The 17,027-nt window shown below is 40.3% G+C and overlaps 1 protein-coding gene across 1 annotated transcript in view; it reads left to right on the top strand.

Moving 5' to 3' along the window:
* tsnare1 (T-SNARE Domain Containing 1) overlaps window positions 1-17,027 on the top strand; it is a 344,395-nt gene that overhangs the window by 270,438 nt on the left and 56,930 nt on the right. The window lies entirely within an intron of this gene.

Raw genomic sequence — 17,027 nt, 5'->3', positions numbered from 1 at the left:
ACATACTTGAGAACCTCTGTTTAAACCGTGCCTCTCGTTCAGGGGCTTGTAAATAACGTGCACTTGTTCTTGTAAGAAAAGTGCCAAATGTGATCAAATAGAAGAGCGGTCTCACCTCAGTGTGGAGTTTAAGTCCCAGAGCACAGAGATTTTAAAGTGCCCCAAAGTGTGCTCCAACTGGGAAGAGAGAAGGAGAGAAAGGACAGAGGGGAAAGGAGAGAGGAGGGAGGAAAGGAGAGAGGGAGGAAGGGAAGAGAGAAGGGGAGAGAGGAAGAGTGGGGCAAATAAGAAGTGGCTCCGTTCTGAAAGCACCTGCAGCAGCTCCACGAGAGGCTCAGACGGTTATTTGGGTTTTTTCCTACTGAGGCAGGTGGAGGTAAAAGGGAAGTTTAAATACAAATAATAAAATACTACACATAATACAACACATACTATTCTAAATGTGACTGGATTACATTTAAAACACCTGGCTTTAGCATAAACAGTAGTCATTCAGTCAAGAATTAATGGCTGTTTGCTTCTCTTTTCATTAAACCTACTTATTTTTGGCCTTTTTTCTTGTATTCCTTTGAAAAACTGGGTGGTTGTTTGACCACTGAACTGCATGTTGTTGTAGTATGTAGTATTTTCTCCTTACAGCAGTGAGGTTTTACTTGTTTAGGTTTTCCGGTTTACCCTGGTTTCCCTCTGGAGCCAGGCATCCCCCTTTGAAATGCAAAAATCGCAATGGAATTCAACTAGTACATGGCCTTTGTGCTGCTATGATGTTTCAAAAAGAGATTTCTGTTCATTTATTTTTGTAATTAATAATAAACTATCAGGATGGTCCGTTTTGTTCATTATAAACCACAATGTCCAACTAAAATAACCCCAACCTCGCTGTTTAAAGGACAGTCTGTGCTACTCCAAACTAAATGAAATCCAAATCTACAAAAATCATGACCAATAAAAGTACAATATTTAACTTTCTACACTGCAAAAAACAATATCTAGGTAAGTTAAAATGACTTAAACTAAGAACATTTTACGGAATGTTCCACTGTAGGCAGTGTTGGGAAGGTGACTTTTAATATATATTCCCCTACAGATTACAGATTACATACACCAAAATGTAGTTTGTAACATAATCCATTAAATTACTTAAAGGGAGTAATCTGAATACTTTGGATTACTTGATTTGCTGTAGAGAAGCAAAGACAAGGAAATCTTCACATAAGATGTTTTGTCTAATAAAAGAAAATAAAAAGACCAGACTTTACTCATATTAAAAAAATATTAATGATAGAAGAAGGGGAGACACGGTCCATGCAGCAAGATTTAGTCCTGTTAAATCCTGTTTTAGTCCTGGTTTAGACCTGGTTTTAGTCCTGGTTTAGTCCCAGTTTAGACCTGGTTTTAGACCTGGTTTAGTCCTGGTTTAGTCCTGGTTTAGTCCTGTTTTAGTCCTGGTTTTAGTCCTGGTTTAGTCCCGGTTTAGTCCTGGTTTAGTCCTGGTTTAGACCTGGTTTTAGTTCTTGTTTAGTCCTGGTTTTAGACCTGGTTTTTAGTCCTGGTTTTAGTCCTGGTTTTAGTCCTGGTTTAGTCCTGTTTTAGTCCTGGTTTTAGTCCTGGTTTGTCCTGGTTTTGTCCTGGTTTAGTCCTGGTTTAGACCTGGTTTAGACCTGGTTTAGTGTCTGGCAATGAGTGGAATTACTGGGGGAAAAAAAAGAAAAGGGATATAAACCGAAATATGAAAACAGGAAAATACCGCCATTTATTTCAACAAAGTAACTGTAATCCAATTACCACTCATTAAAACAGTAACTGTAACCGAATACCAGTTACTCATAATTTGTACTTTGATTACGTAACGCCAGTACATGTAATCTGTTACTCCCCAACACTGACAGTAGGGCATGAACACATCTGCCTTGCATTTATTAAATTTCAAGTGTTTTATAGTTCAAAAATTCCTATAAACACCTCATAGATCTGACATTTAACTTGCCTTTAAGGTGGTAACAGCTTTATTTCCATATTGTGAAATAATCAAGGTAAAGCAGTGACATCTCCATGTAGGTGCACCTTTAGTAAAATATATTGTACAAAATGCAATGAGGTAAATATCTTACAAATTGTATTATCGAACGTTTTCAAATCCCTTCAACCATCAGATCATATAATTTACCTCTGAACGTTAAAGCTGTGTAACTTGGGATCTGCCGACATTATTGTCTTTACGAAGATGCAGTTGCTTTGCTTTGAATGTTTTACAGTATGCTGTTAAACTTGACTATAGCCATGGAAACAAGCCGAAGATGAAGGTACAGGTCAGATCTGTGTAGACGTGCATGTTCTTTAAGCAAACAAAACACCCATGACTGAGTGAATGTGAGATGGATCAGTTTAATCATCATTATCTTTGCTTTGTTCTCCTTATGACCTCTTGTAGATAGCTCAGACATTTTATTACTTATTTCTATTTTTTACTTGTACATGTCCATTTATATAATTATACCTTATTTGACACCGGTCGCTTGATGTTTTTGCTACTTATTTAGAATTTATTATTACCGTTTATATTTTTTCTCTATGTTATTATAAATCTGAGGCCATGGTTCTCAAACGAAAAAAGGTGTCTTGCCCTCTGCAGGCGGGTGGAGAGTCCCTGCCTCGAGTGGAGGAGTTCAAGTATCTCAGTGTCTTGTTGTCGAGTGAGGGGAGGATGGAGCGTGAGATTGACAGGCGGATCGGTGCAGCGTCTGCAGTGATGCGATCGCTGTGTCGGACTGTTGTGGTGATGAGGGAGCTGAGCCCAAAGGCGAAGCTCTCGATTTACCGCTCAGTCTATGTTCCTCCCATCACCTGTGGTCATGAGCTTTGGGTAATGACCGAAAGGACGAGATCGCAGATACAAGCGGCCGAAATAGCTGGGCACTCCCTGAGAGATAGGGTGAAGAGCTCAGTCACACAGAAGGAGCTCGGAGTAGAGCCGCTGCTCCTATACATCAAGAGGAGCAGCTGAGGCTTGGGCATCTGTTCTGGGGTGTCTTCCTCGGGAGGTTTTCCAAGCATATCCCACCGGGAGAAGGCCCCAAGGAAGACACAGAACACGCCGGAGGGACTATGTCTCTCAGCTGGCCTGGCAACACCTTGGGGTCCCCCCGAAGGAGCTGGAGGAAGTGTCCAGAGTGAAGGAAGTCTGGTCGTCCCTGCTTAGACTGCTGCCCCCATGACCCGGCCCCGGATAAGGGGAATAAAATGGTTGGATCTTTTTTTGTATTATAATATATTGTGATATGTGAGCTACTGTGTCCAAGTAGTTTATTTTGGACCAGTGGACTCACTTGGTCATTGCATCCAACAGATCAGTGTGTGGATGCAAAACAACTTTCTCCAGCTAAACTCTGACAAGACTGAAGTCATAGTGTTTGGTCCACAGAAACAAAGGGACAGTGTCAGCAGTCACCTCCAGTCTCTCTCTCTAAAACCTTCAAATCAGGCAAGAAATCTAGGGGTAATAATGGACTCAGACTTGAACTTTAACAGTCCACATCAAATCAATAACATCTGCAGCCTTTTACCATCTAAAAAACATAGCAAAAATCAAAGGTTTACTGTCTAAATCAGACTTGGAGAAACTTATCCATGCGTTTGTCTCCAGTAGGTTAGATACTGTAATGTTCTGCTCACTGGTCTCTCCAAACGAGCTGTGAGACGCTGCAGAACATCCAGAACATCGCTGCAGCTCGGGTCCTTACTCGAACTAGGAAGTACGAAGCACATAAGTCCTGTGCTCAGGTCTCTGCACTGGCTTCCTGTGCCTCAGAGAATAGACTTTAAAACAGCTCTACTTGTACAAGTCTCTCCATGGCCGAGCACCAAAGTACATCTGTGACATGTTAGTGTCATATGAACCATCTCGCACTCTGAGGACCTCAGGGACCGGCCTCCTGCTGGTGCCCAGAGTCACGACTAAACAAGGGGAGTCAGTGTTTCAGGTTCATGCAGCTAAAACCTGGAACAGTCTGAACATGTGAGACAGACTCTTCTGTGACGCTGTTTAAATCCAGACTCTAAAACATTTCTGTTTAACTGTGCAAATAACTGAAAGGTTTTCATTCCGCACTCTTCTCTCCAATTTATGTCTCTCTTTTTTATTTTAATCTTCACGATTATTTATGTTTTGATTTGTTTTTATTATGATTTTAATGTATTTCTTATTCTGTAAAGCACTTTGAATTACTTTGTGTACGAATTGTGCTGTACAAATAAACTTGCCTTGCCTATTTTATGGCTCAATAAAGTTTGTCTAAATCTAATGCCACACTGTGAAACATTTCAGACATAGTAATACCGTTCCATGGAGACAAGCAGGTGGCAGACTCTCTATCCGAAAAAATGCTCAATGCACCTTTAATATCCTTGCATAAGCTTCCATTTCTGTCCTGTATCTAGTAAAGCTTTGGATCTGCGCCATCTTTCCCACCAGCTCCCACTATCAGTCCCCATCAGGTGTGTCTTTTCCCTGTTTTTTTTTTTTCCCTGTGAACGGTATGCACCAGCTGCCAATCAAACACCGCCCCGAGTCTTCTTTGGTCTGTTTTTGTTGCTGGTCCTTGGGTTTAATTGTGTAGCGCTGTCTCCCTGTGCGGCCCTCGTGTCAGATGGAACAGATGTCTGAATCGCAGCCTGACATTTGAGTTCTGTGGAAATATACGCGCCGTCTTGAAGGCTCTCATTTGTACAAGTTTGTTCTTTTCATCAGTCAGACGCAATAACAACGGTCGGAGTGACAGGGGGCGCCGTGAGGACAACAGAAGTGAACTTTAGGAGGATGAGTCGGCTGTCTGCCATGTTGCGAAGGCCCCGGGCTAAGTTTGGTTACATTGCACTGATCTGGGAAAATAAGGGGTTTAGTGCGGTTCAATGCTCAGACACGAAAACTGGTGTCAATGAAGATAAAGCTTTCTTGTTTTTGTTTGGTGATTGGCAAACTCCGAAAAGATCACGCTGACGGGAACAGAGAGAACTTTTGTCTGCGTCTAGGGTGCATCTTAAAGCATTGTGTAACTTCTCTGATGGAGGATCTGTCAAATGTTTTTCTTCGTAGAGATGTTATTTCTGGAATATGATATTAAAGCTTTCTGTCTTCATGGAAACCAAACCAGGCGAAGTTACAGGTCAGATTTGTGGAGAGGCGACCCCGCTCACAGTCCTATTTGTCTCTGTATTTTTGAGCTAAAAGCACCTCTAAACGTAAAGTAGTACATGGTCATACCAGAGAGTTACATAATCCGTCTTTAAAAGCTTAAAGCTGGTTCAGTTTGTAGATTGTTTTGTCCAGGCATTGTTGTTCCAAATGAAATGTGGAGTTTTTATTCTGTTTTGTATTGATTCTGTGCATTTCTTCTTCTTCTTCTTCTCAAAATTAGGACTAATAGGGACTAAATTTGGACTAGAACAGGTCCAAACCAAGTCTATGTCAGGATCGATGTGTCTTCTCTTGAAATGTTCGTAATATTAAAGGTACATTGGTGTAACTTTGCTGTTGGAGCGTCCGTCAAATGCTTTTCTCTATGTTGATGTTCTTGCTTTGTCTCAAATGTGCCGCAGTATGGCATTAAACCTTTCTATCATCATTCATGGAGACCAAACCAGGTCAAGTTACAGGTCAGATCTGTGGAAAGGCAACGCCGCTCACAGTCAGAATGTCTGTTTTTCTCTGTATTTTTGAGCTAAAACCACCTCTAAACGTAAAGTAGTACAAGGTCATACCAGAGAGTTACATAATCCATCTTTAAAGCTGGTTCACTCGATAGATTGTTTCGTCCAGGCATTGTTCTTCGAAATGAGTTTTATTCTTTGTTGTATTGATTCTGTGCATTTACACTTCTACATACATCAAAATTAGGACTAACAGGGACTAAATTTGGACTAGAACAGGTCCAAACCAAGTCTATGTCAGGATCGATGTGTCTTCTCTTGAAATGTTCGTAATATTAAAGGTACATTGGTGTAACTTTGCTGTTGGAGCGTCCGTCAAATGCTTTTTCTCTATGTTGATGTTCTTGCTTTGTCTCAAATGTGCCGCAGTATGGCATTAAACCTTTCTATCTTCATGGAGACCGAACCAGACCGAGTTACAAGTCTGATTTTTGTAGAGGCGACCCCGCTCAAAGTCAGAATGTCTGTTTTTCTAGGTATTGTTGATCTTTAAAACCACCTGTAATTGAATAAATGTAAGGTAGAATTGTTTAATGTCATACTGTGGAACATTCTAGGCAGAGCAATGACATCGCCATAGAAACAAGCAAGTGACGAAGCACCAATAAAAAAGCTACGAAGTGCACCTTTACGAACAAAACATTCTTCTTTAACCTGAGATAAATAGGAGTTTTGTGCTTCAGTTGTTGAATCTGCAGAAATCCACGCTGTTTCTAAGTCATTTGCTTTATTTTTTCACCTTTTTTTATATGTTAGCCGTCATGTTTGTTTTGAAACGAACGAACCGTGTGTTTCTCTGATTGGTTAAGTCGTCTGTCAATCACACCTCAAGTCAAATCAGGGAGACAGGACATGGTTCCAGACCCGCTCGTCTTTGATATGAGTTGGTCTGGTTCTCTGGTCCTCACTGTAGTTCATTATTCAGTCACTCAACTCCCGGTGGTTTTATAGATCCGTTCGTTTATCCACCCGACTCGCGACACGCACTGACATGTCCCTTTTCCTCGGACGATACAACTCGGAACTCGGAAGAGCTTAGAGGAAGCAAAGCCGAGCAAAGTTTCTGAGATAGAAACCGAGATGGCTGCTCCCTGTGTCACTTGTAGCATAAACTGTTCTTTTGTTTGACGCTTTGACGGTTTAAATGACAATTTCAGTCACTCGTCAATACCGCACTGCACCTGTATCACTGTCTGAGGGTTTGGTAGTCATGTTGCCCATGTTTTTAGCCCATTTCCAGCGAGCGAACATGCGAAAATGATCGACTATCACGTGACACCAACGCTTTCACTTCACTAATATACTGAATTATACTGTTTATACTGAATTCTTCTTCGAGGTTGTGTAGTTGAAGCACGTACTTATTTGGAGCGCCTGTGCTCGTCCAACGCTACAACAACAGCTTTCCCGTTAGTGTCCACGTTTTTCTCCGAGTCGGACACACAAAACATAGTAAAAACGGTTGAAGCATGGACGTCATATCAGAGATCCAAGTGGGAGACGAATGGATAAACGAACGCAGTTTAAGTGTCTCTAACCACCAATAACTCAAGCGCTCGCACACCACATTCACACATGGCAACATGAGAAGATGAAGTGTCTTGCCCAAGGACACAGCTACAGAAACTGGTCAGCGTGTGAATGAAACGAGGGCTTTGTAGATGTTCCTTTCGCTTCTCGAGAGGCTCCGGTCTTACATCTTGAAACATAAAACACCTCTTTGACTAGTCAGCAGTTACAGCATAAACCGATCTTAAATCCAGCCCAATATTATACTACCTTCTCTCTTTATACTCATCCACTTTATCACCACCAGAAACTCCCATATCCCAGGTCTTGTCCTATAAATCCGCGTTATAGTTGCATATCCGGACATTGTAACCTTACAGTAGCGTACAGACAGAGAAGCAGATGGGTGGCAGTATTTAAATTGGCCGATAAAAAAAAACATAATGACCTAATCTTTCCATGAAACCGCATGAGCTCTGGCTGCACCTGCTCAGGTCTATAGAACAGATGGACAAATGACCATTACTGCCTGTCACCCCAACAGCCAGCCTGCTGCTACCACACCTGCGGGACTGGACATCACACCAACATCGGAGCCATGCCACGGCGGGGGGTAGAAGCAATGTTAATTTGTGAATCGTGCATGGGTATAAGTAAGTCATTCAAAGAAATAGTTTTATCTAAATACACTGGAGCTGTATTTTGGCAGAGGACATTTGGTGACCTTCATCTTGCACCAGGAGTAAGTCATCGGGTGGAGTTTACATTTATTGTAATGTGGAAAAAGGAAATCTATTTGTGTATATCCCCAAATCACAGAAGTTGAATCATATAATATTTTGAGTGCATATATTTGACATTCAGTGAACCCAAAGTAGATCTTTTGTTTTTGTTTTTTGTTCTTTTTTAACACACAGATTTTAAATACTGAATTAAATGTCAGATTAAATGTCAAAGTAGTTGGTAAATGATTATACAATCGTCTCAAAAATAACAAAGATATTTTAGCGAATTTGTTAAGTCATTCTGTTTATCCTAAATTTTAAAAAAAAATTACGTTTTTGATCAACTCTAGACAGTATACATGTGTAATTAAAACAAAAACCGAAGCAATATGTAACACAAATTAGGGCTGGGGTCAGACTGCAGCTTCACAGTTTAGCAGCATCGAAAAACTTGTTCTTTAAGGGGCCAGAGTAAGAGTGAATGGACACGAGACAGTATTTAGAGCAGGGGTCTCTAACCTGTAGCTTGGGATCTACCAGTAGCTCTCCACCACCATCCAAGTAGCTCGCCAAGGTATTTCAGAATTTTACCACTGTGCTGAATAACCAAAATGTTATTAATTACATGCCTATTAACATTGCAAATGTATCATTTTGAAACCCAACTTTGTGCCCAAGCCTTGCCCTTTTTCTTATAATCGTCTCAGTTTCTTGTGGCCACTAAACCAGCTCACCAGAGGAAAATGGTTGGTATATTTATTGGAATAATTTAAGCAAATGATAACACAACAACAAAACAAGAACAAAATAAATAAATAAATAAATAAACCGTCCAGTGATTTCAGTTTGTGAGTATGGTCCGTGATGATTCAGTGATTCAGGTTCATCTGGATTCTGGATTTAATCCAAGGTAATGTAATCCAGGTTCAAAGTATGTATTCCAGGGTTCAGTAAGTGGAAAAAAATTGTTGGTGTTCTCCTACCATAACTTGCTCGCCTTCAGGGTATGTCTTAGTTGAGCTGAGGAACGCAGTTTGGTTTGATTTGGGGATGAATCAGTCCATAAAAAAACAAAAACAAAAAAAAAAACTCACCTTTGAATTCCGGGTTGTCAACGATTTCCGAGATCGAGGATTTAAAACCGGAATGAAGAAAATGTTTGTTGAATTTCATCAAGGGGAAAGACGTTATTGCCCTTCTTCCTATGAGATTTGGGAAAACCTTAATATACCAGTTAGACCCGTTAGCGGCGCATTACATACAGTACATCATGACCAAATAGCAGCAATTGCTTAAATGAAAAAAAAAAGACCCACCTACCGTCGAGCGAACAAATTCTAACACTGCGAGGTCAGACGGTTTCTATGAAGTGAAACCGGCTGATGAATCAGGCTATCATGGGATTGGAATCTATGCTGAATATTAAGTTTATTCTTTAACTTTTGAAATGCTCTGAATTATTCACACAAATGATCAGATTCAAAGGTTCTGTGCTTTTTCTGTTTGGATACATGGTCATATTTGTCCCTTTCCACCATGTGAGATTATGACATCATCAAACTCAAGTGTAAAATTGTGTCTCTGCATTGGGACATGAGCAGAATCCAAAGCATTCACATGAAACGTGTAAAAAGGCCAGAGTTTTGGCTGCAGCTGCTGGTCCCGTGATGTTGAGGCTTCACATCTCTGCCCCCCCTCCTGCCTACTCTGTCCCATTCTCCACAGAACCGCTCCTAAACTGCCCCCACACCTCTCTCATTATGGTAAAATAATCTCTCTTTTACCTCGCGCTTCTGCAGGTAAAATACATTTGTTATTCCATTATGGCTTGATCGACGGGGCTGCCCACAGATAAATGCAGAAAGTCTTTAGCATGGCGGGGGTTTGAGCCAGCGGCCATTTTGGCTCTATTCAAACGTGTTCTTTGCCAAGTGCCAGGATGGCTGCCAGTTTCCACGGCGATGGGCACCACCTGTGATGGATGGCCCAGCGGGAGCGGCAGCGGCACACACTCTGCTGTTACTGCACACCGGAATATACAAAGAAAAGTGAAAGCACTGAGGTCCGTCATGTTGACCTGCACATGGTGCCAGTTTAAAGCTCTTTTACGCCATTTTTATACCTGATTAAACCCGGGCTTAGATTTATTGGTTTAGTCCTGGATTAGTTAAGACATTGTACTGGTTCAGTCCCGATTTTGTCTGAGTTTCACCCTTATATTCACAGTACATAGAGGCAGACTAGGGACCTGCATGCACCAGTTTTAACTTAGTCCTAATTTAGTTTTGTCCTAATTTAGTCCTGGTTCGGCCTCACACTCACAGGCCACATATTAGATTAACTTAATGCTTATGGGCAGAGAGGGTCTTGATTTTGTTCTGGTTTAGTCCTGGTCTACCCCTTCTATTCACATAAACATATCAGAATAACAAATTGTATGACTCCATTACGGGTCTATGGGGGACCCAGTTATAGTCCTGGTTTAGTCCTAATTTCCTCCTTGTCTTACATTTGTACACATATTGGAATAGCTACATGATGCACACCTCCAATCTGGATCTTTAGCCCTTAGACTCAACAGTGCCCATATTAAAAAGACAACATGATTAACAGCATGCCTTCAGTCTGAATGAACAGGGGGCCTGCATGTACCAAACATGGTTTAGTCCTGATTTAGTCCTGGTTTAACCCTCGTTCACAGTGCACACATTAGAATAAGAGCATCATTGCACGGCTCTATTAAAGGGGCGTGCTGGGACCTGCATTAACCACATGTATTGATTTAGTCCTGGTGTAGAACTCACATTCACCGTACACTTACTAGTGTTAGAAAAACAGCATTATTCAACGACTTCATATATAGTCGTGGTTTAGTCCTTTTTTTATCCCTGGTTTATTCCTAGTTTATGTCCTGGTTTAGCTCTTACACTCAACATAATTGCATGACACCATAATTGCATGTGACCATTATGGGCATATGGGGACCTGCACCCATCAGTCTTGGTTTAGTCCTAATTTAGTCCTGGTTTATTCCAGGCTTTAGTGCTTGTTCAACTATTAAAATAACAGCGTAATTGCACAGTTCCATTATAGATGTACGGGGGGCCTGCATTCAACAGAAAAGTCCTGGCTTAAACCTGGTTTAGTCTTACGTTAGTTCAGTTCATTAGTCTGTTCCAGATTTAAGTTCTGGTTTAGTTCTGGTTCAGGCCTGACACTCAGTACAAATATTAGAATAACAGCATAATTGCACAGTTCCATTATGGATATACGGGGGACCTGCATTCACCAGATATAGTCCTGGTTTAACCTTATTTTAGTCCTGGTTTACTCCAAGCTTTAGTCCTGGTTCAGCCTTTACAAATATTAAAGCATAACAGCATAATAATATAGTTCCATTATGGACGTACGGGGACCTGCATTCACCAGATATAGTCCTGGTTTAGTATTATTTCAGTTCAGGTTTATTCCAGGCGTAAGTCCTGGTTTAGTCCTGGTTCAGTCCTGACACTCAGTACAACTATTAGAATAAGAGCATAATTGCACAGTTCCATTATGGACGTACGAGTGATCTGCATTCACCAGATATAGTCCTGGTTTAGACTTATTGTTCAGGTTTATCCCAGACTTCAGGTTTATTCCAGGCTTAAGTCCTGGTTTAGTCTTGATTCAGTCCTGACACTCAATACAAATATTAGAATAACAGCATAATAGTATAGTTCCATTATAAACGTACGGGGGACTTGCATTCACCAGATGTAGTCCTGGTTTAGACCTTGTTTAGTCTTATTTTAGTTCTGGTTTAGTCCTGGTTCAGTCCTGACACAGTCCTGACACTCACTACAAATATTAGCATAACAGCGTAATTGCACGTACCATTATGAACGTACGGGGGACCTGCTTTCTGGTTTAGTCTTACTTTAGTCCTGGTTTATTCCAGGCTTTAGTCCTGGTTCAACCTTTACAAATATTACAGCATAACAGCAAAATAATATAGTTCCATTATAGACGTACGAGGGACCTGCATTCACCAGATATAGTCCTGGTCTAGTATTATTTAGTATTATTTCAGTTCAGGTTTATTCCAGGTGTAAGTCCTGGTTTAGTCCTGGTTCAGTCCTGACACTCAGTACAAATATTACAGAATAACGGCATAATAATATAGTTCCATTATAGACGTACGGGGGACCTGCGCTCACCAGGTAAAGTCCTGGTTTAGTATTATTTTAGTTCAGGTTTATTCCATCTGTAAGTCCTGGTTTAGTCCTGGTTCAGTCCTCACACTCAGTACAAATATTAGAATAACTGCATAATTGCACAGTTCCATTATGGGCGTACGGGGGACCTGCATTCACCAGATAGTCTGCAGTTTTTTGAGCTTTCATTTGGCTGTGAGCGGAAACACAGTGGAGCCGATTCAAAGCAGTAGCGCGGTGGAGAATTAGCCGCGGTCAAGCGTAGCCTCGCGCGTTTGCTCTGTGGCCCTTCTGAAATAATTGAACAAAATATTTAAACGGATTTTCCCCTTTAACTCGGAGCTCAGACGGCCAAGTTTGTTGATTGAAGTTACATAAAGCGCGGTGGATGTGAACGGCATTTGAGTGAGGTTATGTAAAGCTAGGAATTCAGAGTTTATACTTTTGTTTCTTTTGTGCAGTACTTCGTCAAATATATACAGTATATGCAATAAAATAATAAACTATCTTAAAATTGCAATCATTTGAAAGGTTTGTATATTCATTTATGTATCAATTTGTCACACTTTTTCCTAATTCCAGCTGAGGAACCATCATCTAAAACTGCAAATGCTTTTAAAGGGCCCATATTAAACAGATCTATGTTATAATATTGTTTCCTCATTGTTTCATTCACACCACTACATGAGATCACAATGTGGAACATTTTGTATTTTGAGCTTTGCAGACGTGGACAGAGCAATTAACCAGGATTAAACAAACGTGAATGAAACACAAAAAAATGAAAAAATGTTTTTGATGAGGCAACAGCTTTGTAACATGGTTCAAAGCTCACAAGAATCAATTTTGTGAAATTTTGGTGAAATTATGAAAGTTATTTCTACACAAATACAAATGTTTACAATGTTTACAATGTTTAGGTGATAGTCAGAGTCAAAAGTCATGTTTTTTAGCTAAAGCTCAGTTGAATATATATGGTATAATGTGTTTTAGGTACCATTAAAAATAGGCATCACTGAGTGCGTAAACATAAACATCAGTGTCCTGGTTTTTAGCCATATCCTGGATATGGCAATATTCAGGAAATGCTGTCTACATGGGCACTGAGAAACTGGGAAATTGTGTATACATGAGCTTTGTGTTGCTTTTATTTATTTATTTATTTGTATGAAAAGCGCTTCTATAAATGAAGATTGATTGATTGACATGCACCATGACAAAACTGGGGTACTCAAAAAAGTCGATCATAACCGGGATACTGATGTGCATGTGAAATCTGTACCCATCACGTGACTGCAGACTCAATCCAGACTCGCCCGTTATGTGCTGATCAGGCATCAGATAAATAATATACGTATATAACACACAGGACACAACAGTTTTTCTGAGGCGTGGGATTTGCTCAGGGACGTCCAGTCAGTGCGACTGTCTGTCCCTGCTGTACTGTACTAAAGGCGCACTTACGCTGGGACTTTTGGGCCGTGCCGTACTTGGGCGTTGTTACCTGGGGTTCTGTGGCCCGTGTTCACACATGCGGGGCCAATGGCATCTTGCACGTGCGCATGTTGCGCAGCTGAGCTTTTGGAGGTGAGGGTCCGTCCAGGGGCAGGAAGTGTCTATTGAGCAGTGAGAGCGATGTTGTGATGCGCGCTCCCCTGTGGGTTTGTGGATGTGGGGGCAGTGCAGGGGAAAGAGGCTGTGGGGCTTCTGTCATCTCGTTTTTATTTGGTAAGATTTGGTATTATTTAGATTTCATAGACGAGCCTAAATGTTTCAAATGTGATGCACAGGCTTCAATATAATATCAAATATACAAACTCTAGATTGTGCAGAGTCGAGTCTCAGGTCTGATCTGATTCTGGTCTGGTTCCTGTTTTGTCCAGTGCATGAAGTTTACTAAGTTACACATTCCAAGACCAGAGTGTGTAAAGTCAAGATTTTCAACAATGATGATGAATGGTTAGAAAAGTTCATTAAAAAAATGTAAGTTCTGGACATTAGATTTTTCACACTATGTTCAGCCCAAACACTAAACATTGAAATCAACACAATCTGATCCTCCACACATCCTGGATCTTATTCTTTGTTCTTAGTTCATTTTATAATGTTTTATAGAAGTATCGGATCAGGACTCAGTATCGGCAGATACTCAAAATCAAAGGACTCGGATTCGAGGGCAAAAAAAATGTGATCGAGACATCCCTAACATATACACACTTATTGTCTACCCATGATGAAATATTATTAAGAGTCTATGTTATGCCTAATTTACTTACACAGCCCCTTTTCAAGTTATAATGTTCTGCCATCAAAAACTAACCAGGTCTGTGTGTTTTCTCAGAAAGCTTTTCAGTCCCTTTGTTTTTAACGTCTACCTAGTCTGGCTCTTTGGGGGCCTTTCATCAATCAAATTACCTTCGAAACATCCCCTGCTAAGAGCCAACTTGTTGTAGATGCAAACAGGTCATGCAGTTCAAGTTTTTAGCCTTTTCGTCTAGTGGTGGGAGCGCTCCCCATGCTCGCACCACACAGCCGCTCCCCGCTCAGCCCGTCCCTCACAAAACAGCAAGCGGCACAGACAGACTAATTGAAGGCCCTATATTCAGCAAAATTGACTCATGCGAGCTCCAAGTCATGTTGTTACCTCCTTAAAAGGTCGCTGGAGTGGTGTTTTGTTTCATTCACATGTTTGAGTAACCCTTTTTTATTAATATTATTATTCTGTCTACATCTCCCATCACTCAGAATGCTTTATTTCAAGGGATAGCTTTAAAGTTAACACCTATATGTTACCTTTTAATTCATTAGAGATTGGCAATTTCAGGGCTGAAATTATCCAAATGTTTCTAGTGAAGGTGTATGGAGTTTTGAAACACAGCGGAGTGTTTTCTGTTTGACAGTAGAACTCCTAGACAGTCTAAACATGCAGAGTTTGTGTGTTAAACATGTGTGAATGAAACAAAACACAACTCCAGGAGGACGGAGGACCTTTGGCAGAGACCATCTACTCCGAACAATGGTTTGTTTAAGGTCACTTTATTATCACTTATTTTCTGAATTATACTTGTTACTTTGATTAAGTTAGTAGTTTTAGTTAACTATTTAGTGTAATTTCCCCCTCTTGTGTTCAGTTTTAGTTGGTCCTCATGTATTTAAACACCCCTGTTCTTTGTCTGGTTGAGTTAATTTTGTTCCATTTAGTTTGATTTGAGGCCCTGTCCACAATAGTAAGTATTTGAGTCATTTTCGTTGTGGATGCAGTGTTCGTTCACACTAATCCGATGGAAAACGGCTCCAGAGATGGAACGATCTGGTGCCACCAGCTCCCATGAATTCATCTGAGTACAGATCTGACCCGGCACAGTGTGGATGCCTGAAATGCTGTCACGCTGACGTAGGTCTATGTGCCACCAAGTAATTCACCTCCAAAACGCTAAGAGGCTAGAATATATTTCCATGCATATATATGGTCTGTGCGTACGACCTGCAGAAGAATAATCTCTGAAAAGTTTCACATGAACCATCTCCAACGCGATAGAAACACAGAACAGACTCACCATCAGCAGAACATCCCTCTGTCACAGAAAGAACACTCATATTCCACTGAGTCGTGTCCTTTACTCCGACAGAAGCTGAACCGTATCAGCGCACAATAGCGAGCTGTTTTTGAGCGCTTAGTTTATTAGCCATGTGGTTTTACGAATCAGAATCAGAATTTATTTGTCATTTCAGTATTAAAAAAAAAAAAATACACAGAAACGGAATACTGCACTCAGGTCCAGGTCAACAGCAGCACAGATAATAATAAGAATAAATAGTTAAAATATTGTGTGTCAAATACAGTCTTTAAAAAACAGTCTTTAAATAACTTTAAGTTTAGTTTCTGTAAAACATAAACAAATATGCTCAAAGTTGTGTGAATAGGGAAGGATTGCGGACACAGAAACGACGTGTCTGAACGCAAAACATTTCAGATACGGTGATTCGTTTCATTGTAAACGTAAATTAAGTTGCCCCAATTGGCCCAGATTTTTGTTAATGATGTACCGAACTTGAGCCTTTGTTAAATTACATCTATTTTTGACTTTTTTAAACTTAACTTATTTGGTAACACTTTATAATAACTACACATTATTTAGCCTTAATAAAGCATGAACAAAGACTTAATTAATAATGATTCACGCTTAGTAAATGCTTAATAAAGGATAATTCGTCTTCACTTTAGAAAAGCTCTCATAAAGACTTAACTAACAGATAACAGCTGCCTGAATTATCATTGCATTGTATTATTAATAAATCATTCTCTCATAGTTTACTAATGATTAATAAATGCTCAAATTGTTAATTATGAGTAACTATTTACAGCACAGGCAAATTAAGTGCAAGTGCTAATTCAGGGAGTAATTAAGTAGTTACTAAGCGTGAATCATTATTAATTAAGTCTTTGTTCATTATTAATTAAGCCTTTGTTCATGCTTTATTAAGGCTAAATAAGGTATTTAAGGTGTTACCACTTATTTTTATATCGTATCTGTCCATTTTTGTTTGGTCCACGGCAATCAGAAAACTGTAATATGGGCCCTTCACACTTTTTAAAATGTTATTTTTGGCGAATATAGTACTTTCAAACCAACAAAATTTAACTTCTGATTCTGATCTGAGTATGTTATGTCTGATACGTCCTCGTTAACAGTATTCAGTCGGTCTAATTCTGCACTATTTGCCCGCCGCTGTAGACGTCCACTGCCACCACCAGCCCTGCAGAGCGTCCATGCCCTCTGTATGTTCCTGTGTCCTCTCCCGCTCTACTGTCAGTGCAGAGCTCATGTTTGTGTCCAGCTCCACATTCACAGTGACACAAACTACACTCTGAAATCCAATTTGGTCGGCA

This window comes from Boleophthalmus pectinirostris, unplaced genomic scaffold, assembly GCF_026225935.1.
Source record: "Boleophthalmus pectinirostris isolate CB_2022bp ecotype Guang Dong unplaced genomic scaffold, ASM2622593v1 HiC_scaffold_6, whole genome shotgun sequence".
Classification (NCBI taxonomy): domain Eukaryota; kingdom Metazoa; phylum Chordata; class Actinopteri; order Gobiiformes; family Gobiidae; genus Boleophthalmus; species Boleophthalmus pectinirostris.
This window is presented reverse-complemented; position numbering and strand designations above follow the sequence as displayed.